Source organism: Scomber scombrus, chromosome 10 (genome assembly GCF_963691925.1).
Source record: "Scomber scombrus chromosome 10, fScoSco1.1, whole genome shotgun sequence".
Lineage (NCBI taxonomy): Eukaryota > Metazoa > Chordata > Actinopteri > Scombriformes > Scombridae > Scomber > Scomber scombrus.
Window position 1 is genome coordinate 87,501 of NC_084979.1, and position 20,805 is coordinate 108,305.

The following is a 20,805-nucleotide window of genomic DNA, read 5'->3' on the forward strand; positions in this document are numbered from 1 at the left end:
CTTTCTGCTGGCCGTTTCCTCGCTTACGGCCACACCACCCTGAACACGCCCGATCTCGTCTGATCTCGGAAGCTAAGCAGGTTCGGGCCTGGTTAGTACTTGGATGGTAGACCGCCTGGGAATACCAGGTGCTGTAAGCTTTTTCCTCTCAGCTGTCACCAGAGGAGGGCGCTGTTGCTCCATCACCGCACACAGGGCGTTGAGAAACAAAGCTGGAATCATTCCAGCTGTGTGTGTATGCAGGGCAGAGAGGTGGCAATGACACGCCTCACTTTCCAAGTAGTTTTGAGTGTTCCTGCTGTCACTGTTACAGCCTGTTAAAAGCCTGCAATCATCTTATAAGCGCATGTACACAAATAGCCTGAGAAACAACTATTCCTATGAAAGTAATGTTAAAGTATAGCATGTGTTTGATGGCTGAGACACCATTATCCGCCACTCAGATGGTGAGAGGAACTGTCAGTGGTGTCACAGCATCTTAAAATCGGCTTTCTGCTGGCTGTTTCCTCGCTTACGGCCACACTACCCTGAACACGCCCGATCTCGTCTGATCTCGGAAGCTAAGCAGGGTCGGGCCTGGTTAGTACTTGGATGGGAGACCGCCTGGGAATACCAGGTGCTGTAAGCCTTTTCCTCTCAGCTGTCACCAGAGGAGGGCGCTGTTGCTCCATCACCGCACACAGGGCGTTGAGAAACAAAGCTGCAATCATTCCAGCTGTGTGTGTATGCAGGGCAGAGAGGTGGCAATGAGACGCCTCACTTTCCAAGTAGTTTTGAGGGTTCCTGTGTTCACTGTTACAGCCTGTTAAAAGCCTGCAATCATCTTATAAGCGCATGTACACAAATAGCCTGAGAAACAATAATTCCTATGAAAGTAATGTTAAAGTATAGCATGTGTTTGATGGCTGAGACACCATTATCCGCCACTCAGATGGTGAGAGGAACTGTCAGTGGTGTCACAGCATCTTTAAATGGGCTTTCTGCTGGCTGTTTCCTCGGTTACGGCCACACCACCCTGAACACGCCCGATATCGTCTGATCTCGGAAGCTAAGCAGGGTCGGGCCTGGTTAGTACTTGCATGGGAGACCGCCTGGGAATACCAGGTGCTGTAAGCTTTTTCCTCTCAGCTGTCACCAGAGGAGGGCGCTGTTGCTCCATCACCGCACACAGGGCGTTGAGAAACAAAGCTGCAATCATTCCAGCTGTGTGTGTATGAAGGGCAGAGAGGTGGCACTGAGACACCCCACTTTCCAAGTAGTTTTGAGTGTTCCTGTTGTCACTGTTACAGCCTGTTAAAAGCCTGCAATCATCTTATAAGCGCATGTACACAAATAGCCTGAGAAAGAACTATTCCTATGAAAGTAATGTTAAAGTATAGCATGTGTTTGATGGCTGAGACACCATTATCCGCCACTCAGATGGTGAGAGGAACTGTCAGTGGTGTCACAGCATCTTTAAATGGGCTTTCTGCTGGCTGTTTCCTCACTTACGGCCACACCACCATGAACACGCCCGATCTCGTCTGATCTCGGAAGCTAAGCAGGGTCGGGCCTGGTTAGTACTTGGATGGGAGACCGCCTGGGAATACCAGGTGCTGTAAGCTTTTTCCTCTCAGCTGTCACCAGAGGAGGGCGCTGTTGCTCCATCACCGCACACAGGGCGTTGAGAAACAAAGCTGCAATCATTCCAGCTGTGTGTGTATGCAGGGCAGAGAGGTGGCAATGAGACGCCTCACTTTCCAAGTAGTTTTGAGGGTTCCTGTGTTCACTGTTACAGCCTGTTAAAAGCCTGCAATCATCTTATAAGCGCATGTACACAAATAGCCTGAGAAACAACAATTCCTATGAAAGTAATGTTAAAGTATAGCATGTGTTTGATGGCTGAGACACCATTATCCGCCACTCAGATGGTGATAGGAACTGTCAGTGGTGTCACAGCATCTTTAAATGGGCTTTCTGCTGGCTGTTTCCTCGCTTACGGCCACACCACCCTGAACACGCCCGATCTCGTCTGATCTCGGAAGCTAAGCAGGGTCGGGCCTGGTTAGTACTTGCATGGGAGACCGCCTGGGAATACCAGGTGCTGTAAGCTTTTTCCTCTCAGCTGTCACCAGAGGAGGGCGCTGTTGCTCCATCACCGCACACAGGGCGTTGAGAAACAAAGCTGCAATCATTCCAGCTGTGTGTGTATGAAGGGCAGAGAGGTGGCACTGAGACACCCCACTTTCCAAGTAGTTTTGAGTGTTCCTGTTGTCACTGTTACAGCCTGTTAAAAGCCTGCAATCATCTTATAAGCGCATGTACACAAATAGCCTGAGAAAGAACTATTCCTATGAAAGTAATGTTAAAGTATAGCATGTGTTTGATGGCTGAGACACCATTATCCGCCACTCAGATGGTGAGAGGAACTGTCAGTGGTGTCACAGCATCTTTAAATGGGCTTTCTGCTGGCTGTTTCCTCACTTACGGCCACACCACCATGAACACGCCCGATCTCGTCTGATCTCGGAAGCTAAGCAGGGTCGGGCCTGGTTAGTACTTGGATGGGAGACCGCCTGGGAATACCAGGTGCTGTAAGCTTTTTCCTCTCAGCTGTCACCAGAGGAGGGCGCTGTTGCTCCATCACCGCACACAGGGCGTTGAGAAACAAAGCTGCAATCATTCCAGCTGTGTGTGTATGCAGGGCAGAGAGGTGGCAATGAGACGCCTCACTTTCCAAGTAGTTTTGAGGGTTCCTGTGTTCACTGTTACAGCCTGTTAAAAGCCTGCAATCATCTTATAAGCGCATGTACACAAATAGCCTGAGAAACAACAATTCCTATGAAAGTAATGTTAAAGTATAGCATGTGTTTGATGGCTGAGACACCATTATCCGCCACTCAGATGGTGATAGGAACTGTCAGTGGTGTCACAGCATCTTTAAATGGGCTTTCTGCTGGCTGTTTCCTCGCTTACGGCCACACCACCCTGAACACGCCCGATCTCGTCTGATCTCGGAAGCTAAGCAGGGTCGGGCCTGGTTAGTACTTGGATGGGAGACCGCCTGGGAATACCAGGTGCTGTAAGCTTTTTCCTCTCAGCTGTCACCAGAGGAGGGCGCTGTTGCTCCATCACCGCACACAGGGCGTTGAGAAACAAAGCTGCAATCATTCCAGCTGTGTGTGTATGAAGGGCAGAGAGGTGGTACTGAGACACCCCACTTTCCAAGTAGTTTTGAGTGTTCCTGCTGTCACAGTTACAGCCTGTTAAAAGCCTGCAATCATCTTATAAGCGCATGTACACAAATAGCCTGAGAAACAACAATTCCTATGAAAGTAATGTTAAAGTATAGCATGTGTTTGATGGCTGAGACACCATTATCCGCCACTCAGATGGTGAGAGGAACTGTCAGTGGTGTCACAGCATCTTTAAATGGGCTTTCTGCTGGCTGTTTCCTCACTTACGGCCACACCACCATGAACACGCCCGATCTCGTCTGATCTCGGAAGCTAAGCAGGGTCGGACCTGGTTAGTACTTGGATGGGAGACCGCCTGGGAATACCAGGTGCTGTAAGCCTTTTCCTCTCAGCTGTCACCAGAGGAGGGCGCTGTTGCTCCATCACCGCACACAGGGCGTTGAGAAACAAAGCTGCAATCATTCCAGCTGTGTGTGTATGCAGGGCAGAGAGGTGGCAATGAGACGCCTCACTTTCCAAGTAGTTTTGAGGGTTCCTGTGTTCACTGTTACAGCCTGTTAAAAGCCTGCAATCATCTTATAAGCGCATGTACACAAATAGCCTGAGAAACAACAATTCCTATGAAAGTAATGTTAAAGTATAGCATGTGTTTGATGGCTGAGACACCATTATCCGCCACTCAGATGGTGAGAGGAACTGTCAGTGGTGTCACAGCATCTTTAAATGGGCTTTCTGCTGGCTGTTTCCTCGGTTACGGCCACACCACCCTGAACACGCCCGATATCGTCTGATCTCGGAAGCTAAGCAGGGTCGGGCCTGGTTAGTACTTGCATGGGAGACCGCCTGGGAATACCAGGTGCTGTAAGCTTTTTCCTCTCAGCTGTCACCAGAGGAGGGCGCTGTTGCTCCATCACCGCACACAGGGCGTTGAGAAACAAAGCTGCAATCATTCCAGCTGTGTGTGTATGAAGGGCAGAGAGGTGGCACTGAGACACCCCACTTTCCAAGTAGTTTTGAGTGTTCCTGTTGTCACTGTTACAGCCTGTTAAAAGCCTGCAATCATCTTATAAGCGCATGTACACAAATAGCCTGAGAAACAACTATTCCTATGAAAGTAATGTTAAAGTATAGCATGTGTTTGATGGCTGAGACACCATTATCCGCCACTCAGATGGTGAGAGGAACTGTCAGTGGTGTCACAGCATCTTTAAATGGGCTTTCTGCTGGCTGTTTCCTCGCTTACGGCCACACCACCCTGAACACGCCCGATCTCGTCTGATCTCGGAAGCTAAGCAGGGTCGGGCCTGGTTAGTACTTGGATGGGAGACCGCCTGGGAATACCAGGTGCTGTAAGATTTTTCCTCTCAGCTGTCACCAGAGGAGGGCGCTGTTGCTCCATCACCGCACACAGGGCGTTGAGAAACAAAGCTGCAATCATTCCAGCTGTGTGTGTATGCAGGGCAGAGAGGTGGCAATGAGACGCCTCACTTTCCAAGTAGTTTTGAGGGTTCCTGTGTTCACTGTTACAGCCTGTTAAAAGCCTGCAATCATCTTATAAGCGCATGTACACAAATAGCCTGAGAAACAACAATTCCTATGAAAGTAATGTTAAAGTATAGCATGTGTTTGATGGCTGAGACACCATTATCCGCCACTCAGATGGTGAGAGGAACTGTCAGTGGGGTCACAGCATCTTTAAATGGGCTTTCTGCTGGCTGTTTCCTCGCTTACGGCCACACCACCCTGAACATGCCCGATCTCGTCTGATCTCGGAAGCTAAGCAGGGTAGGCCCTGGTTAGTACTCGGATGGGAGACCGCCTGGGAATACCAGGTGCTGTAAGCTTTTTCCTCTCAGCTGTCACCAGAGGAGGGCGCTGTTGCTCCATCACCGCACACAGGGCGTTGAGAAACAAAGCTGCAATCATTCCAGCTGTGTGTGTATGCAGGGCAGAGAGGTGGCAATGAGACGCCTCACTTTCCAAGTAGTTTTGAGGGTTCCTGTGTTCACTGTTACAGCCTGTTAAAAGCCTGCAATCATCTTATAAGCGCATGTACACAAATAGCCTGAGAAACAACAATTCCTATGAAAGTAATGTTAAAGTATAGCATGTGTTTGATGGCTGAGACACCATTATCCGCCACTCAGATGGTGAGAGGAACTGTCAGTGGTGTCACAGCATCTTTAAATGGGCTTTCTGCTGGCTGTTTCCTCGCTTACGGCCACACCACCCTGAACACGCCCGATCTCGTCTGATCTCGGAAGCTAAGCAGGGTCGGGCCTGGTTAGTACTTGGATGGGAGACCGCCTGGGAATACCAGGTGCTGTAAGCTTTTTCCTCTCAGCTGTCACCAGAGGAGGGCGCTGTTGCTCCATCACCGCACACAGGGCGTTGAGAAACAAAGCTGCAATCATTCCAGCTGTGTGTGTATGAAGGGCAGAGAGGTGGCACTGAGACACCCCACTTTCCAAGTAGTTTTGAGGGTTCCTGTGTTCACTGTTACAGCCTGTTAAAAGCCTGCAATCATCTTATAAGCGCATGTACACAAATAGCCTGGGAAACAACAATTCCTATGAAAGTAATGTTAAAGTATAGCATGTGTTTGATGGCTGAGACACCATTATCCGCCACTCAGATGGTGAGAGGAACTGTCAGTGGTGTCACAGCATCTTTAAATGGGCTTTCTGCGGGCTGTTTCCTCGCTTACGGCCACACCACCCTGAACACGCCCGATCTCGTCTGATCTCGGAAGCTAAGCAGGGTCGGGCCTGGTTAGTACTTGGATGGGAGACCGCCTGGGAATACCAGGTGCTGTAAGCTTTTTCCTCTCAGCTGTCACCAGATGAGGGCACTGTTGCTCCATCACCGCACACAGGGCGTTGAGAAACAAAGCTGCAATCATTCTAAGCTGTGTGTTTATGCAGGGCAGAGAGGTGGCACTGACACGCCTCACTTTCCAAGTAGTTTTGAGGGTTCCTGTTGTCACTGTTACAGCCTGTTAAAAGCCTGCAATCATCTTATAAGCGCATGTACACAAATAGCCTGAGAAACAACAATTCCTATGAAAGTAATGTTAAAGTATAGCATGTGTTTGATGGCTGAGACACCATTATCCGCCACTCAGATGGTGAGAGGAACTGTCAGTGGGGTCACAGCATCTTTAAATGGGCTTTCTGCTGGCTGTTTCCTCGCTTACGGCCACACCACCCTGAACATGTCTGATCTCGGAAGCTAAGCAGGGTAGGCCCTGGTTAGTACTTGGATGGGAGACCGCCTGGGAATACCAGGTGCTGTAAGCTTTTTCCTCTCAGCTGTCACCAGAGGAGGGCGCTGTTGCTCCATCACCGCACACAGGGCGTTGAGAAACAAAGCTGCAATCATTCCAGCTGTGTGTGTATGCAGGGCAGAGAGGTGGCAATGAGACGCCTCACTTTCCAAGTAGTTTTGAGGGTTCCTGTGTTCACTGTTACAGCCTGTTAAAAGCCTGCAATCATCTTATAAGCGCATGTACACAAATAGCCCGAGAAACAACAATTCCTATGAAAGTAATGTTAAAGTATAGCATGTGTTTGATGGCTGAGACACCATTATCCGCCACTCAGATGGTGAGAGGAACTGTCAGTGGTGTCACAGCATCTTTAAATGGGCTTTCTGCTGGCTGTTTCCTCGCTTACGGCCACACCACCCTGAACACGCCCGATCTCGTCTGATCTCGGAAGCTAAGCAGGGTCGGGCCTGGTTAGTACTTGGATGGGAGACCGCCTGGGAATACCAGGTGCTGTAAGCTTTTTCCTCTCAGCTGTCACCAGAGGAGGGCGCTGTTGCTCCATCACTGCACACAGGGCGTTGAGAAACAAAGCTGCAATCATTCCAGCTGTTTGTGTATGCAGGGCAGAGAGGTGGCACTGAGACGCCTCACTTTCCAAGTAGTTTTGAGGGTTCCTGTGTTCACTGTTACAGCCTGTTAAAAGCCTGCAATCATCTTATAAGCGCATGTACACAAATAGCCTGAGAAACAACAATTCCTATGAAAGTAATGTTAAAGTATAGCATGTGTTTGATGGCTGAGACACCATTATCCGCCACTCAGATGGTGAGAGGAACTGTCAGTGGGGTCACAGCATCTTTAAATGGGCTTTCTGCTGGCTGTTTCCTCGCTTACGACCACACCACCCTGAACACGCCCGATCTCGTCTGATCTCGGAAGCTAAGCAGGGTCGGGCCTGGTTAGTACTTGGATGGGAGACCGCCTGGGAATACCAGGTGCTGTAAGCTTTTTCCTCTCAGCTGTCACCAGAGGAGGGCGCTGTTGCTCCATCACCGCACACAGGGCGTTGAGAAACAAAGCTGCAATCATTCCAGCTGTGTGTGTATGCAGGGCAGATAGGTGGCAATGAGACGCCTCACTTTCCAAATAGTTTTGAGGGTTCCTGTGTTCACTGTTACAGCCTGTTAAAAGCCTGCAATCATCTTATAAGCGCATGTACACAAATAGCCTGAGAAACAACAATTCCTATGAAAGTAATGTTAAAGTATAGCATGTGTTTGATGGCTGAGACACCATTATCCGCCACTCAGATGGTGAGAGGAGTGGTGTCACAGCATCTTTAAATGGGCTTTCTGCTGGCTGTTTCCTCGCTTACGGCCACACCACCCTGAACACGCCCGATCTCGTCTGATCTCGGAAGCTAAGCAGGGTCGGGCCTGGTTAGTACTTGGATGGGAGACCGCCTGGGAATACCAGGTGCTGTAAGCTTTTTCCTCTCAGCTGTCACCAGAGGAGGGCGCTGTTGCTCCATCACCGCACACAGGGCGTTGAGAAACAAAGCTGCAATCATTACAGCTGTGTGTGTATGCAGGGCAGAGAGGTGGCACTGAGACGCCTCACTTTCCAAGTAGTTTTGAGGGTTCCTGTTGTCACTGTTACAGCCTGTTAAAAGCCTGCAATCATCTTATAAGCGCATGTACACAAATAGCCTGAGAAACAACAATTCCTATTAAAGTAATGTTAAAGTATAGCATGTGTTTGATGGCTGAGACACCATTATCCGCCACTCAGATGGTGAGAGGAACTGTCAGTGGTGTCACAGCATCTTTAAATGGGCTTTCTGCTGGCTGTTTCCTCGCTTACGGCCACACCACCCTGAACACGCCCGATCTCGTCTGATCTCGGAAGCTAAGCAGGGTCGGGCCTGGTTAGTACTTGGATGGGAGACCGCCTGGGAATACCAGGTGCTGTAAGCTTTTTCCTCTCAGCTGTCACCAGAGGAGGGCGCTGTTGCTCCATCACCGCACACAGGGCGTTGAGAAACAAAGCTGCAATCATTCCAGCTGTGTGTGTATGCAGGGCAGAGAGGTGGCACTGAGACGCCTCACTTTCCAAGTAGTTTTGAGGGTTCCTGTTGTCACTGTTACAGCCTGTTAAAAGCCTGCAATCATCTTATAAGCGCATGTACACAAATAGCCTGAGAAACAACAATTCCTATGAAAGTAATGTTAAAGTATAGCATGTGTTTGATGGCTGAGACACCATTATCCGCCACTTAGATGGTGAGAGGAACTGTCAGTGGTGTCACAGCATCTTTAAATGGGCTTTCTGCTGGCTGTTTCCTCGCTTACGGCCACACCACCCTGAACACGCCCGATCTCGTCTGATCTCGGAAGCTAAGCAGGGTAGGGCCTGGTTAGTACTTGGATGGGAGACCGCCTGGGAATACCAGGTGCTGTAAGCGTTTTCCTCTCAGCTGTCACCAGAGGAGGGCGCTGTTGCTCCATCACCGCACACAGGGCGTTGAGAAACAAAGCTGCAATCATTCCAGCTGTGTGTGTATGCAGGGCAGAGAGGTGGCAATGAGACGCCTCACTTTCCAAGTAGTTTTGAGTGTTCCTGTTGTCACTGTTACAGCCTGTTAAAAGCCTGCAATCATCTTATAAGCGCATGTACACAAATAGCCTGGGAAACAACAATTCCTATGAAAGTAATGTTAAAGTATAGCATGTGTTTGATGGCTGAGACACCATTATCCGCCACTCAGATGGTGAGAGGAACTGTCAGTGGTGTCACAGCATCTTTAAATGGGCTTTCTGCTGGCTGTTTCCTCGCTTACGGCCACACCACCCTGAACACGCCCGATCTCGTCTGATCTCGGAAGCTAAGCAGGGTCGGGCCTGGTTAGTACTTGGATGGGAGACCGCCTGGGAATACCAGGTGCTGTAAGCTTTTTCCTCTCAGCTGTCACCAGAGGAGGGCGCTGTTGCTCCATCACCGCACACAGGACGTTGAGAAACAAAGCTGCAATCATTCCAGCTGTGTGTGTATGCAGGGCAGAGAGGTGGCACTGAGACGCCTCACTTTCCAAGTAGTTTTGAGGGTTCCTGTTGTCACTGTTACAGCCTGTTAAAAGCCTGCAATCATCTTATAAGCGCATGTACACAAATAGCCTGAGAAACAACAATTCCTATGAAAGTAATGTTAAAGTATAGCATGTGTTTGATGGCTGAGACACCATTATCCGCCACTCAGATGGTGAGAGGAACTGTCAGTGGGGTCACAGCATCTTTAAATGGGCTTTCTGCTGGCTGTTTCCTCGCTTACGGCCACACCACCCTGAACACGCCCGATCTCGTCTGATCTCGGAAGCTAAGCAGGGTCGGGCCTGGTTAGTACTTGGATGGGAGACCGCCTGGGAATACCAGGTGCTGTAAGCTTTTTCCTCTCAGCTGTCACCAGAGGAGGGCGCTGTTGCTCCATCACCGCACACAGGGCGTTGAGAAACAAAGCTGCAATCATTCCAGCTGTGTGTGTATGCAGGGCAGATAGGTGGCAATGAGACGCCTCACTTTCCAAATAGTTTTGAGGGTTCCTGTGTTCACTGTTACAGCCTGTTAAAAGCCTGCAATCATCTTATAAGCGCATGTACACAAATAGCCTGAGAAACAACAATTCCTATGAAAGTAATGTTAAAGTATAGCATGTGTTTGATGGCTGAGACACCATTATCCGCCACTCAGATGGTGAGAGGAGTGGTGTCACAGCATCTTTAAATTGGCTTTCTGCTGGCTGTTTCCTCGCTTACGGCCACACCACCCTGAACACGCCCGATCTCGTCTGATCTCGGAAGCTAAGCAGGGTCGGGCCTGGTTAGTACTTGGATGGGAGACCGCCTGGGAATACCAGGTGCTGTAAGCTTTTTCCTCTCAGCTGTCACCAGAGGAGGGCGCTGTTGCTCCATCACCGCACACAGGGCGTTGAGGAACAAAGCTGCAATCATTACAGCTGTGTGTGTATGCAGGGCAGAGAGGTGGCACTGAGACGCCTCACTTTCCAAGTAGTTTTGAGGGTTCCTGTTGTCACTGTTACAGCCTGTTAAAAGCCTGCAATCATCTTATAAGCGCATGTACACAAATAGCCTGAGAAACAACAATTCCTATTAAAGTAATGTTAAAGTATAGCATGTGTTTGATGGCTGAGACACCATTATCCGCCACTCAGATGGTGAGAGGAACTGTCAGTGGTGTCACAGCATCTTTAAATGGGCTTTCTGCTGGCTGTTTCCTCGCTTACGGCCACACCACCCTGAACACGCCCGATCTCGTCTGATCTCGGAAGCTAAGCAGGGTCGGGCCTGGTTAGTACTTGGATGGGAGACCGCCTGGGAATACCAGGTGCTGTAAGCTTTTTCCTCTCAGCTGTCACCAGAGGAGGGCGCTGTTGCTCCATCACCGCACACAGGGCGTTGAGAAACAAAGCTGCAATCATTCCAGCTGTGTGTGTATGCAGGGCAGAGAGGTGGCAATGAGACGCCTCACTTTCCAAGTAGTTTTGAGTGTTCCTGTTGTCACTGTTACAGCCTGTTAAAAGCCTGCAATCATCTTATAAGCGCATGTACACAAATAGCCTGGGAAACAACAATTCCTATGAAAGTAATGTTAAAGTATAGCATGTGTTTGATGGCTGAGACACCATTATCCGCCACTCAGATGGTGAGAGGAACTGTCAGTGGTGTCACAGCATCTTTAAATGGGCTTTCTGCTGGCTGTTTCCTCGCTTACGGCCACACCACCCTGAACACGCCCGATCTCGTCTGATCTCGGAAGCTAAGCAGGGTCGGGCCTGGTTAGTACTTGGATGGGAGACCGCCTGGGAATACCAGGTGCTGTAAGCTTTTTCCTCTCAGCTGTCACCAGAGGAGGGCGCTGTTGCTCCATCACCGCACACAGGACGTTGAGAAACAAAGCTGCAATCATTCCAGCTGTGTGTGTATGCAGGGCAGAGAGGTGGCACTGAGACGCCTCACTTTCCAAGTAGTTTTGAGGGTTCCTGTTGTCACTGTTACAGCCTGTTAAAAGCCTGCAATCATCTTATAAGCGCATGTACACAAATAGCCTGAGAAACAACAATTCCTATGAAAGTAATGTTAAAGTATAGCATGTGTTTGATGGCTGAGACACCATTATCCGCCACTCAGATGGTGAGAGGAACTGTCAGTGGGGTCACAGCATCTTTAAATGGGCTTTCTGCTGGCTGTTTCCTCGCTTACGACCACACCACCCTGAACACGCCCGATCTCGTCTGATCTCGGAAGCTAAGCAGGGTCGGGCCTGGTTAGTACTTGGATGGGAGACCGCCTGGGAATACCAGGTGCTGTAAGCTTTTTCCTCTCAGCTGTCACCAGAGGAGGGCGCTGTTGCTCCATCACCGCACACAGGGCGTTGAGAAACAAAGCTGCAATCATTCCAGCTGTGTGTGTATGCAGGGCAGAGAGGTGGCAATGAGACGCCTCACTTTCCAAATAGTTTTGAGGGTTCCTGTGTTCACTGTTACAGCCTGTTAAAAGCCTGCAATCATCTTATAAGCGCATGTACACAAATAGCCTGAGAAACAACAATTCCTATGAAAGTAATGTTAAAGTATAGCATGTGTTTGATGGCTGAGACACCATTATCCGCCACTCAGATGGTGAGAGGAGTGGTGTCACAGCATCTTTAAATGGGCTTTCTGCTGGCTGTTTCCTCGCTTACGGCCACACCACCCTGAACACGCCCGATCTCGTCTGATCTCGGAAGCTAAGCAGGGTCGGGCCTGGTTAATACTTGGATGGGAGACCGCCTGGGAATACCAGGTGCTGTAAGCTTTTTCCTCTCAGCTGTCACCAGAGGAGGGCGCTGTTGCTCCATCACCGCACACAGGGCGTTGAGAAACAAAGCTGCAATCATTACAGCTGTGTGTGTATGCAGGGCAGAGAGGTGGCACTGAGACGCCTCACTTTCCAAGTAGTTTTGAGGGTTCCTGTTGTCACTGTTACAGCCTGTTAAAAGCCTGCAATCATCTTATAAGCGCATGTACACAAATAGCCTGAGAAACAACAATTCCTATGAAAGTAATGTTAAAGTATAGCATGTGTTTGATGGCTGAGACACCATTATCCGCCACTCAGATGGTGAGAGGAACTGTCAGTGGTGTCACAGCATCTTTAAATGGGCTTTCTGCTGGCTGTTTCCTCGCTTACGGCCACACCACCCTGAACACGCCCGATCTCGTCTGATCTCGGAAGCTAAGCAGGGTCGGGCCTGGTTAGTACTTGGATGGGAGACCGCCTGGGAATACCATGTGCTGTAAGCTTTTTCCTCTCAGCTGTCACCAGAGGAGGGCGCTGTTGCTCCATCACCGCACACAGGGCGTTGAGAAACAAAGCTGCAATCATTCCAGCTGTGTGTGTATGCAGGGCAGAGAGGTGGCACTGAGACGCCTCACTTTCCAAGTAGTTTTGAGGGTTCCTGTTGTCACTGTTACAGCCTGTTAAAAGCCTGCAATCATCTTATAAGCGCATGTACACAAATAGCCTGAGAAACAACAATTCCTATGAAAGTAATGTTAAAGTATAGCATGTGTTTGATGGCTGAGACACCATTATCCGCCACTTAGATGGTGAGAGGAACTGTCAGTGGGGTCACAGCATCTTTAAATGGGCTTTCTGCTGGCTGTTTCCTCGCTTACGGCCACACCACCCTGAACACGCCCGATCTCGTCTGATCTCGGAAGCTAAGCAGGGTAGGGCCTGGTTAGTACTTGGATGGGAGACCGCCTGGGAATACCAGGTGCTGTAAGCTTTTTCCTCTCAGCTGTCACCAGAGGAGGGCGCTGTTGCTCCATCACCGCACACAGGGCGTTGAGAAACAAAGCTGCAATCATTCCAGCTGTGTGTGTATGCAGGGCAGAGAGGTGGCAATGAGACGCCTCACTTTCCAAGTAGTTTTGAGTGTTCCTGTTGTCACTGTTACAGCCTGTTAAAAGCCTGCAATCATCTTATAAGCGCATGTACACAAATAGCCTGGGAAACAACAATTCCTATGAAAGTAATGTTAAAGTATAGCATGTGTTTGATGGCTGAGACACCATTATCCGCCACTCAGATGGTGAGAGGAACTGTCAGTGGTGTCACAGCATCTTTAAATGGGCTTTCTGCTGGCTGTTTCCTCGCTTACGGCCACACCACCCTGAACACGCCCGATCTCGTCTGATCTCGGAAGCTAAGCAGGGTCGGGCCTGGTTAGTACTTGGATGGGAGACCGCCTGGGAATACCAGGTGCTGTAAGCTTTTTCCTCTCAGCTGTCACCAGAGGAGGGCGCTGTTGCTCCATCACCGCACACAGGACGTTGAGAAACAAAGCTGCAATCATTCCAGCTGTGTGTGTATGCAGGGCAGAGAGGTGGCACTGAGACGCCTCACTTTCCAAGTAGTTTTGAGGGTTCCTGTTGTCACTGTTACAGCCTGTTAAAAGCCTGCAATCATCTTATAAGCGCATGTACACAAATAGCCTGAGAAACAACAATTCCTATGAAAGTAATGTTAAAGTATAGCATGTGTTTGATGGCTGAGACACCATTATCCGCCACTCAGATGGTGAGAGGAACTGTGAGTGGGGTCACAGCATCTTTAAATGGGCTTTCTGCTGGCTGTTTCCTCGCTTACGGCCACACCACCCTGAACATGCCCGATCTCGTCTGATCTCGGAAGCTAAGCAGGGTCGGGCCTGGTTAGTACTTGGATGGGAGACCGCCTGGGAATACCAGGTGCTGTAAGCTTTTTCCTCTCAGCTGTCACCAGAGGAGGGCGCTGTTGCTCCATCACCGCACACAGGGCGTTGAGAAACAAAGCTGCAATCATTCCAGCTGTGTGTGAATGCAGGGCAGAGAGGTGGCAATGAGACGCCTCACTTTCCAAGTAGTTTTGAGGGTTCCTGTGTTCATTGTTACAGCCTGTTAAAAACCTGCAATCATCTTATAAGCGCATGTACACAAATAGCCTGAGAAACAACAATTCCTATGAAAGTAATGTTAAAGTATAGCATGTGTTTGATGGCTGAGACACCATTATCCGCCACTCAGATGGTGAGAGGAACTGTGAGTGGGGTCACAGCATCTTTAAATGGGCTTTCTGCTGGCTGTTTCCTCGCATACGGCCACACCACCCTGAACACGCCCGATCTCGTCTGATCTCGGAAGCTAAGCAGGGTCGGGCCTGGTTAGTACTTGGATGGGAGACCGCCTGGGAATACCAGGTGCTGTAAGCTTTTTCCTCTCAGCTGTCACCAGAGGAGGGCGCTGTTGCTCCATCACCGCACACAGGGCGTTGAGAAACAAAGCTGCAATCATTCCAGCTGTGTGTGAATGCAGGGCAGAGAGGTGGCAATGAGACGCCTCACTTTCCAAGTAGTTTTGAGGGTTCCTGTGTTCATTGTTACAGCCTGTTAAAAGCCTGCAATCATCTTATAAGCGCATGTACACAAATAGCCTGAGAAACAACTATTCCTATGAAAGTAATGTTAAAGTATAGCATGTGTTTGATGGCTGAGACACCATTATCCGCCACTCAGATGGTGAGAGGAACTGTCAGTGGTGTCACAGCATCTTTAAATGGGCTTTCTGCTGGCTGTTTCCTCGCTTACGGCCACACCACCCTGAACACGCCCGATCTCGTCTGATCTCGGAAGCTAAGCAGGGTCGGGCCTGGTTAGTACTTGGATGGGAGACCGCCTGGGAATACCAGGTGCTGTAAGCTTTTTCCTCTCAGCTGTCACCAGAGGAGGGCGCTGTTGCTCCATCACCGCACACAGGGCGTTGAGAAACAAAGCTGCAATCATTCCAGCTGTGTGTGTATGCAGGGCAGAGAGGTGGCACTGAGACGCCTCACTTTCCAAGTAGTTTTGAGGGTTCCTGTTGTCACTGTTACAGCCTGTTAAAAGCCTGCAATCATCTTATAAGCGCATGTACACAAATAGCCTGAGAAACAACAATTCCTATGAAAGTAATGTTAAAGTATAGCATGTGTTTGATGGCTGAGACACCATTATCCGCCACTCAGATGGTGAGAGGAGTGGTGTCACAGCATCTTTAAATGGGCTTTCTGCTGGCTGTTTCCTCGCTTACGGCCACACCACCCTGAACACGCCCGATCTCGTCTGATCTCGGAAGCTAAGCAGGGTCGGGCCTGGTTAGTACTTGGATGGGAGACCGCCTGGGAATACCAGGTGCTGTAAGCTTTTTCCTCTCAGCTGTCACCAGAGGAGGGCGCTGTTGCTCCATCACCGCACACAGGGCGTTGAGAAACAAAGCTGCAATCATTCCAGCTGTGTGTGTATGCAGGGCAGAGAGGTGGCACTGAGACGCCTCATTTTCCAAGTAGTTTTGAGGGTTCCTGTTGTCACTGTTACAGCCTGTTAAAAGCCTGCAATCATCTTATAAGCGCATGTACACAAATAGCCTGAGAAACAACAATTCCTATGAAAGTAATGTTAAAGTATAGCATGTGTTTGATGGCTGAGACACCATTATCCGCCACTCAGATGGTGAGAGGAACTGTCAGTGGGGTCACAGCATCTTTAAATGGGCTTTCTGCTGGCTGTTTCCTCGCTTACGGCCACACCACCCTGAACACGCCCGATCTCGTCTGATCTCGGAAGCTAAGCAGGGTAGGGCCTGGTTAGTACTTGGATGGGAGACCGCCTGGGAATACCAGGTGCTGTAAGCTTTTTCCTCTCAGCTGTCACCAGAGGAGGGCGCTGTTGCTCCATCACCGCACACAGGGCGTTGAGAAACAAAGCTGCAATCATTCCAGCTGTGTGTGTATGCAGGGCAGAGAGGTGGCAATGAGACGCCTCACTTTCCAAGTAGTTTTGAGGGATCCTGTGTTCACTGTTACAGCCTGTTAAAAGCCTGCAATCATCTTATAAGCGCATGTACACAAATAGCCTGAGAAACAACAATTCCTATGAAAGTAATGTTAAAGTATAGCATGTGTTTGATGGCTGAGACACCATTATCCGCCACTCAGATGGTGAGAGGAACTGTCAGTGGTGTCACAGCATCTTTAAATGGGCTTTCTGCTGGCTGTTTCCTCGCTTACGGCCACACCACCCTGAACACGCCCGATCTCGTCTGATCTCGGAAGCTAAGCAGGGTCGGGCCTGGTTAGTACTTGGATGGGAGACCGCCTGGGAATACCAGGTGCTGTAAGCTTTTTCCTCTCAGCTGTCACCAGAGGAGGGCGCTGTTGCTCCATCACCGCACACAGGGCGTTGAGAAACAAAGCTGCAATCATTCCAGCTGTGTGTGTATGCAGGGCAGAGAGGTGGCACTGAGACGCCTCACTTTCCAAGTAGTTTTGAGGGTTCCTGTTGTCACTGTTACAGCCTGTTAAAAGCCTGCAATCATCTTATAAGCGCATGTACACAAATAGCCTGAGAAACAACAATTCCTATGAAAGTAATGTTAAAGTATAGCATGTGTTTGATGGCTGAGACACCATTATCCGCCACTCAGATGGTGAGAGGAACTGTCAGTGGTGTCACAGCATCTTTAAATGGGCTTTCTGCTGGCTGTTTCCTCGCTTACGGCCACACCACCCTGAACACGCCCGATCTCGTCTGATCTCGGAAGCTAAGCAGGGTCGGGCCTGGTTAGTACTTGGATGGGAGACCGCCTCGGAATACCAGGTGCTGTAAGCTTTTTCCTCTCAGCTGTCACCAGAGGAGGGCGCTGTTGCTCCATCACCGCACACAGGGCGTTGAGAAACAAAGCTGCAATCATTCCAGCTGTGTGTGTATGCAGGGCAGAGAGGTGGCAATGAGACGCCTCACTTTCCAAGTAGTTTTGAGGGTTCCTGTTGTCACTGTTACAGCCTGTTAAAAGCCTGCCATCATCTTATAAGCGCATGTACACAAATAGCCTGAGAAACAACAATTCCTATGAAAGTAATGTTAAAGTATAGCATGTGTTTGATGGCTGAGACACCATTATCCGCCACTCAGATGGTGAGAGGAGTGGTGTCACAGCATCTTTAAATGGGCTTTCTGCTGGCTGTTTCCTCGCTTACGGCCACACCACCCTGAACACGCCCGATCTTGTCTGATCTCGGAAGCTAAGCAGGGTCGGGCCTGGTTAGTACTTGGATTGGCGACCGCCTGGGAATACCAGGTGCTGTAAGCTTTTTCCTCTCAGCTGTCACCAGAGGAGGGCGCTGTTGCTCCATCACCGCACACAGGGCGTTGAGAAACAAAGCTGCAATCATTCCAGCTGTGTGTGTATTTTGGGCAGAGAGGTGGCACTGAGACACCCCACTTTCCAAGTAGTTTTGAGTGTTCCTGCTGTCACTGTTACAGCCTGTTAAAAGCCTGCAATCATCTTATAAGCGCATGTACACAAATAGCCTGAGAAACAACTATTCCTATGAAAGTAATGTTAAAGTATAGCATGTGTTTGATGGCTGAGACACCATTATCCGCCACTCAGATGGTGAGAGGAACTGTCAGTGGTGTCACAGCATCTTTAAATGGGCTTTCTGCTGGCTGTTTCCTCGCTTACGGCCACACCACCCTGAACACGCCCGATCTCGTCTGATCTCGGAAGCTAAGCAGGGTCGGGCCTGGTTAGTACTTGGATGGGAGACCGCCTGGGAATACCAGGTGCTGTAAGCTTTTTCCTCTCAGCTGTCACCAGAGGAGGGCGCTGTTGCTCCATCACCGCACACAGGGCGTTGAGAAACAAAGCTGCAATCATTCCAGCTGTGTGTGAATGCAGGGCAAAGAGGTGGCACTGAGACGCCTCACTTTCCAAGTAGTTTTGAAGGTTCCTGTTGTCACTGTTACAGCCTGTTAAAAGCCTGCAATCATCTTATAAGCGCATGTACACAAATAGCCTGAGAAACAACAATTCCTATGAAAGTAATGTTAAAGTATAGCATGTGTTTGATGGCTGAGACACCATTATCCGCCCCTCAGATTGTGAGAGGAACTGTCAGTGGTGTCACAGCATCTTTAAATGGGCTTTCTGCTGGCTGTTTCCTCGCTTACTGCCACACCACCCTGAACACGCCCGATCTCGTCTGATCTCGGAAGCTAAGCAGGGTCGGGCCTGGTTAGTACTTGGATGGGAGACCGCCTGGGAATACCAGGTGCTGTAAGCTTTTTCCTCTCAGCTGTCACCAGAGGAGGGCGCTGTTGCTCCATCACCGCACACAGGGCGTTGAGAAACAAAGCTGCAATCATTCCAGCTGTGTGTGTATGCAGGGCAGAGAGGTGGCACTGAGACACCCCACTTTCCAAGTAGTTTTGAGTGTTCCTGTTGTCACTGTTACAGCCTTTTAAAAGCCTGCAATCATCTTATAAGCGCGTGTACACAAATAGCCTGAGAAACAACTATTCCTATGAAAGTAATGTTAAAGTATAGCATGTGTTTGATGGCTGAGACACCATTATCCGCCACTCAGATGGTGAGAGGAACTGTCAGTGGTGTCACAGCATCTTTAAATGGGCTTTCTGCTGGCTGTTTCTTCGCTTACGGCCACACCACCATGAACACGCCCGATCTCGTCTGATCTCGGAAGCTAAGCAGGGTCGGGCCTGGTTAGTACTTGGATGGGAGACCGCCTGGGAATACCAGGTGCTGTAAGCTTTTTCCTCTCAGCTGTCACCAGAGGAGGGCGGTGTTGCTCCATCACCGCACACAGGGCGTTGAGAAACAAAGCTGCAATCATTCCAGCTGTGTGTGTATGCAGGGCAGAGAGGTGGCAATGAGACGCCTCACTTTCCAAGTAGTTTTGAGGGTTCCTGTTGTCATTGTTACAGCCTGTTAAAAGCCTGCAATCATCTTATAAGCGCATGTACACAAATAGCCTGAGAGACAACAATTCCTATGAAAGTAATGTTAAAGTATAGCATGTGTTTGATGGCTGAGACACCATTATCCGCCACTCAGATGGTGAGAGGAACTGTCAGTGGTGTCACAGCATCTTTAAATGGGCTTTCTGCTGGCTGTTTCCTCGCTTACGGCCACACCACCCTGAACACGCCCGATCTCATCTGATCTCGGAAGCTAAGCAGGGTCGGGCCTGGTTAGTACTTGGATGGGAGACCGCCTGGGAATACCAGGTGCTGTAAGCTTTTTCCTCTCAGCTGTCACCAGAGGAGGGCGCTGTTGCTCCATCACCGCACACAGGGCGTTGAGAAACAAAGCTGCAATCATTCCAGCTGTGTGTGTATGAAGGGCAGAGAGGTGGCAATGAGACGCCTCACTTTCCAAGTAGTTTTGAGGGTTCCTGTTGTCACTGTTACAGCCTGTTAAAAGCCTGCAATCATCTTATAAGCGCATGTACACAAATAGCCTGGGAAACAACAATTCCTATGAAAGTAATGTTAATGTATAGCATGTGTTTGATGGCTGAGACACCATTATCCGCCACTCAGATGGTGAGAGGAACTGTCAGTGGGGTCACAGCATCTTTAAATGGGCTTTCTGCTGGCTGTTTCCTCGCTTACGGCCACACCACCCTGAACACGCCCGATCTCGTCTGATCTCGGAAGCTAAGCAGGGTCGGGCCTGGTTAGTACTTGGATGGGAGACCGCCTGGGAATACCAGGTGCTGTAAGCTTTTTCCTCTCAGCTGTCACCAGAGGAGGGCGCTGTTGCTCCATCACCGCACACAGGGCGTTGAGAAACAAAGCTGCAATCATTCCAGCTGTGTGTGTATGCAGGGCAGAGAGGTGGCAATGAGACGCCTCACTTTCCAAGTAGTTTTGAGGGTTCCTGTTGTCACTGTTACAGCCTGTTAAAAGCCTGCAATCATCTTATAAGCGCATGTACACAAATAGCCTGAGAAACAACAATTCCTATGAAAGTAATGTTAAAGTATAGCATGTGTTTGATGGCTGAGACACCATTATCCGCCACTCAGATGGTGAGAGGAACTGTCAGTGGTGTCACAGCATCTTCAAATGGGCTTTCTGCTGGCTGTTTCCTCGCTTACGGCCATACCACCCTGAACACACCTTTACGGCAGTCAGTAAGTGCGTAGCAGCTAGCAGCAATCTATCTATCCCTGTTTTCGTTTTTTGTTTGTTCGTTTTTTCTTGTTGTTTATAGTCGTTAGTTAGTGTTTTTTTTCAGTGTGGAATTATTCCCCCGACAGCCTGGCTGTTTGGGGGGTTTTCTACCTGAATTAAAATGTTTAGGACTGAACGCATGGCGAATGAAACTGGACCGGCGATAAGACTTGAGACACGGAATGCGGATAATAAACAAAATGAGAGCAAAACATTTGAGAAAAGATTGACACTTGTTGTTGAGATGGAA

General features: G+C 49.5%; 41 non-coding genes and 1 pseudogene across 41 annotated transcripts; all 42 read left to right on the forward strand.

The window, feature by feature from the left end:
• Positions 1-21: 21 nt before the first annotated feature.
• LOC133989190 (5S ribosomal RNA) lies at positions 22-140 on the forward strand. The gene has a single exon (XR_009926359.1). It is a non-coding gene; the product is annotated as a 5S ribosomal RNA (ribosomal RNA).
• Positions 141-509: 369 nt separating this feature from the next.
• On the forward strand, positions 510-628 carry LOC133988604 (5S ribosomal RNA). Its single transcript, XR_009925806.1, has one exon. It is a non-coding gene; the product is annotated as a 5S ribosomal RNA (ribosomal RNA).
• A 369-nt stretch (positions 629-997) lies between these two features.
• LOC133989350 (5S ribosomal RNA) lies at positions 998-1,116 on the forward strand. Its single transcript, XR_009926513.1, has one exon. It is a non-coding gene; the product is annotated as a 5S ribosomal RNA (ribosomal RNA).
• Positions 1,117-1,485: 369 nt separating this feature from the next.
• Positions 1,486-1,604, forward strand: LOC133989107 (5S ribosomal RNA). The gene has a single exon (XR_009926280.1). It is a non-coding gene; the product is annotated as a 5S ribosomal RNA (ribosomal RNA).
• A 369-nt stretch (positions 1,605-1,973) lies between these two features.
• On the forward strand, positions 1,974-2,092 carry LOC133988681 (5S ribosomal RNA). The gene has a single exon (XR_009925879.1). It is a non-coding gene; the product is annotated as a 5S ribosomal RNA (ribosomal RNA).
• Positions 2,093-2,461: 369 nt separating this feature from the next.
• Positions 2,462-2,580, forward strand: LOC133989108 (5S ribosomal RNA). The gene has a single exon (XR_009926281.1). It is a non-coding gene; the product is annotated as a 5S ribosomal RNA (ribosomal RNA).
• Positions 2,581-2,949: 369 nt separating this feature from the next.
• On the forward strand, positions 2,950-3,068 carry LOC133989667 (5S ribosomal RNA). Its single transcript, XR_009926794.1, has one exon. It is a non-coding gene; the product is annotated as a 5S ribosomal RNA (ribosomal RNA).
• A 369-nt stretch (positions 3,069-3,437) lies between these two features.
• Positions 3,438-3,556, forward strand: LOC133989232 (5S ribosomal RNA). Its single transcript, XR_009926399.1, has one exon. It is a non-coding gene; the product is annotated as a 5S ribosomal RNA (ribosomal RNA).
• A 369-nt stretch (positions 3,557-3,925) lies between these two features.
• Positions 3,926-4,044, forward strand: LOC133989351 (5S ribosomal RNA). Its single transcript, XR_009926514.1, has one exon. It is a non-coding gene; the product is annotated as a 5S ribosomal RNA (ribosomal RNA).
• Positions 4,045-4,413: 369 nt separating this feature from the next.
• LOC133988857 (5S ribosomal RNA) lies at positions 4,414-4,532 on the forward strand. The gene has a single exon (XR_009926046.1). It is a non-coding gene; the product is annotated as a 5S ribosomal RNA (ribosomal RNA).
• A 369-nt stretch (positions 4,533-4,901) lies between these two features.
• Positions 4,902-5,020, forward strand: LOC133989133 (5S ribosomal RNA). The gene has a single exon (XR_009926305.1). It is a non-coding gene; the product is annotated as a 5S ribosomal RNA (ribosomal RNA).
• A 369-nt stretch (positions 5,021-5,389) lies between these two features.
• LOC133989668 (5S ribosomal RNA) lies at positions 5,390-5,508 on the forward strand. The gene has a single exon (XR_009926795.1). It is a non-coding gene; the product is annotated as a 5S ribosomal RNA (ribosomal RNA).
• A 369-nt stretch (positions 5,509-5,877) lies between these two features.
• LOC133989669 (5S ribosomal RNA) lies at positions 5,878-5,996 on the forward strand. The gene has a single exon (XR_009926796.1). It is a non-coding gene; the product is annotated as a 5S ribosomal RNA (ribosomal RNA).
• Positions 5,997-6,366: 370 nt separating this feature from the next.
• LOC133989396 (5S ribosomal RNA) lies at positions 6,367-6,475 on the forward strand (annotated as a pseudogene).
• A 369-nt stretch (positions 6,476-6,844) lies between these two features.
• Positions 6,845-6,963, forward strand: LOC133989670 (5S ribosomal RNA). The gene has a single exon (XR_009926797.1). It is a non-coding gene; the product is annotated as a 5S ribosomal RNA (ribosomal RNA).
• Positions 6,964-7,332: 369 nt separating this feature from the next.
• On the forward strand, positions 7,333-7,451 carry LOC133988851 (5S ribosomal RNA). Its single transcript, XR_009926040.1, has one exon. It is a non-coding gene; the product is annotated as a 5S ribosomal RNA (ribosomal RNA).
• Positions 7,452-7,813: 362 nt separating this feature from the next.
• Positions 7,814-7,932, forward strand: LOC133989671 (5S ribosomal RNA). The gene has a single exon (XR_009926798.1). It is a non-coding gene; the product is annotated as a 5S ribosomal RNA (ribosomal RNA).
• Positions 7,933-8,301: 369 nt separating this feature from the next.
• LOC133989672 (5S ribosomal RNA) lies at positions 8,302-8,420 on the forward strand. Its single transcript, XR_009926799.1, has one exon. It is a non-coding gene; the product is annotated as a 5S ribosomal RNA (ribosomal RNA).
• A 369-nt stretch (positions 8,421-8,789) lies between these two features.
• On the forward strand, positions 8,790-8,908 carry LOC133988555 (5S ribosomal RNA). Its single transcript, XR_009925761.1, has one exon. It is a non-coding gene; the product is annotated as a 5S ribosomal RNA (ribosomal RNA).
• A 369-nt stretch (positions 8,909-9,277) lies between these two features.
• On the forward strand, positions 9,278-9,396 carry LOC133989673 (5S ribosomal RNA). Its single transcript, XR_009926800.1, has one exon. It is a non-coding gene; the product is annotated as a 5S ribosomal RNA (ribosomal RNA).
• A 369-nt stretch (positions 9,397-9,765) lies between these two features.
• LOC133989675 (5S ribosomal RNA) lies at positions 9,766-9,884 on the forward strand. Its single transcript, XR_009926801.1, has one exon. It is a non-coding gene; the product is annotated as a 5S ribosomal RNA (ribosomal RNA).
• A 362-nt stretch (positions 9,885-10,246) lies between these two features.
• LOC133989676 (5S ribosomal RNA) lies at positions 10,247-10,365 on the forward strand. Its single transcript, XR_009926802.1, has one exon. It is a non-coding gene; the product is annotated as a 5S ribosomal RNA (ribosomal RNA).
• A 369-nt stretch (positions 10,366-10,734) lies between these two features.
• On the forward strand, positions 10,735-10,853 carry LOC133989677 (5S ribosomal RNA). Its single transcript, XR_009926803.1, has one exon. It is a non-coding gene; the product is annotated as a 5S ribosomal RNA (ribosomal RNA).
• A 369-nt stretch (positions 10,854-11,222) lies between these two features.
• On the forward strand, positions 11,223-11,341 carry LOC133989679 (5S ribosomal RNA). Its single transcript, XR_009926805.1, has one exon. It is a non-coding gene; the product is annotated as a 5S ribosomal RNA (ribosomal RNA).
• Positions 11,342-11,710: 369 nt separating this feature from the next.
• Positions 11,711-11,829, forward strand: LOC133988852 (5S ribosomal RNA). The gene has a single exon (XR_009926041.1). It is a non-coding gene; the product is annotated as a 5S ribosomal RNA (ribosomal RNA).
• A 362-nt stretch (positions 11,830-12,191) lies between these two features.
• Positions 12,192-12,310, forward strand: LOC133988901 (5S ribosomal RNA). Its single transcript, XR_009926088.1, has one exon. It is a non-coding gene; the product is annotated as a 5S ribosomal RNA (ribosomal RNA).
• A 369-nt stretch (positions 12,311-12,679) lies between these two features.
• Positions 12,680-12,798, forward strand: LOC133988992 (5S ribosomal RNA). Its single transcript, XR_009926172.1, has one exon. It is a non-coding gene; the product is annotated as a 5S ribosomal RNA (ribosomal RNA).
• A 369-nt stretch (positions 12,799-13,167) lies between these two features.
• On the forward strand, positions 13,168-13,286 carry LOC133989571 (5S ribosomal RNA). Its single transcript, XR_009926701.1, has one exon. It is a non-coding gene; the product is annotated as a 5S ribosomal RNA (ribosomal RNA).
• A 369-nt stretch (positions 13,287-13,655) lies between these two features.
• On the forward strand, positions 13,656-13,774 carry LOC133989680 (5S ribosomal RNA). Its single transcript, XR_009926806.1, has one exon. It is a non-coding gene; the product is annotated as a 5S ribosomal RNA (ribosomal RNA).
• A 369-nt stretch (positions 13,775-14,143) lies between these two features.
• Positions 14,144-14,262, forward strand: LOC133988612 (5S ribosomal RNA). Its single transcript, XR_009925814.1, has one exon. It is a non-coding gene; the product is annotated as a 5S ribosomal RNA (ribosomal RNA).
• A 369-nt stretch (positions 14,263-14,631) lies between these two features.
• Positions 14,632-14,750, forward strand: LOC133988802 (5S ribosomal RNA). The gene has a single exon (XR_009925994.1). It is a non-coding gene; the product is annotated as a 5S ribosomal RNA (ribosomal RNA).
• Positions 14,751-15,119: 369 nt separating this feature from the next.
• On the forward strand, positions 15,120-15,238 carry LOC133989681 (5S ribosomal RNA). Its single transcript, XR_009926807.1, has one exon. It is a non-coding gene; the product is annotated as a 5S ribosomal RNA (ribosomal RNA).
• A 362-nt stretch (positions 15,239-15,600) lies between these two features.
• On the forward strand, positions 15,601-15,719 carry LOC133989682 (5S ribosomal RNA). The gene has a single exon (XR_009926808.1). It is a non-coding gene; the product is annotated as a 5S ribosomal RNA (ribosomal RNA).
• Positions 15,720-16,088: 369 nt separating this feature from the next.
• Positions 16,089-16,207, forward strand: LOC133989572 (5S ribosomal RNA). The gene has a single exon (XR_009926702.1). It is a non-coding gene; the product is annotated as a 5S ribosomal RNA (ribosomal RNA).
• A 369-nt stretch (positions 16,208-16,576) lies between these two features.
• Positions 16,577-16,695, forward strand: LOC133989683 (5S ribosomal RNA). The gene has a single exon (XR_009926809.1). It is a non-coding gene; the product is annotated as a 5S ribosomal RNA (ribosomal RNA).
• Positions 16,696-17,064: 369 nt separating this feature from the next.
• LOC133988807 (5S ribosomal RNA) lies at positions 17,065-17,183 on the forward strand. The gene has a single exon (XR_009925999.1). It is a non-coding gene; the product is annotated as a 5S ribosomal RNA (ribosomal RNA).
• Positions 17,184-17,545: 362 nt separating this feature from the next.
• On the forward strand, positions 17,546-17,664 carry LOC133989323 (5S ribosomal RNA). The gene has a single exon (XR_009926487.1). It is a non-coding gene; the product is annotated as a 5S ribosomal RNA (ribosomal RNA).
• A 369-nt stretch (positions 17,665-18,033) lies between these two features.
• On the forward strand, positions 18,034-18,152 carry LOC133989684 (5S ribosomal RNA). The gene has a single exon (XR_009926810.1). It is a non-coding gene; the product is annotated as a 5S ribosomal RNA (ribosomal RNA).
• A 369-nt stretch (positions 18,153-18,521) lies between these two features.
• LOC133988827 (5S ribosomal RNA) lies at positions 18,522-18,640 on the forward strand. The gene has a single exon (XR_009926018.1). It is a non-coding gene; the product is annotated as a 5S ribosomal RNA (ribosomal RNA).
• A 369-nt stretch (positions 18,641-19,009) lies between these two features.
• On the forward strand, positions 19,010-19,128 carry LOC133988863 (5S ribosomal RNA). Its single transcript, XR_009926051.1, has one exon. It is a non-coding gene; the product is annotated as a 5S ribosomal RNA (ribosomal RNA).
• A 369-nt stretch (positions 19,129-19,497) lies between these two features.
• On the forward strand, positions 19,498-19,616 carry LOC133989545 (5S ribosomal RNA). Its single transcript, XR_009926677.1, has one exon. It is a non-coding gene; the product is annotated as a 5S ribosomal RNA (ribosomal RNA).
• A 369-nt stretch (positions 19,617-19,985) lies between these two features.
• LOC133989685 (5S ribosomal RNA) lies at positions 19,986-20,104 on the forward strand. The gene has a single exon (XR_009926811.1). It is a non-coding gene; the product is annotated as a 5S ribosomal RNA (ribosomal RNA).
• The last annotated feature ends 701 nt before the right edge of the window (positions 20,105-20,805 follow it).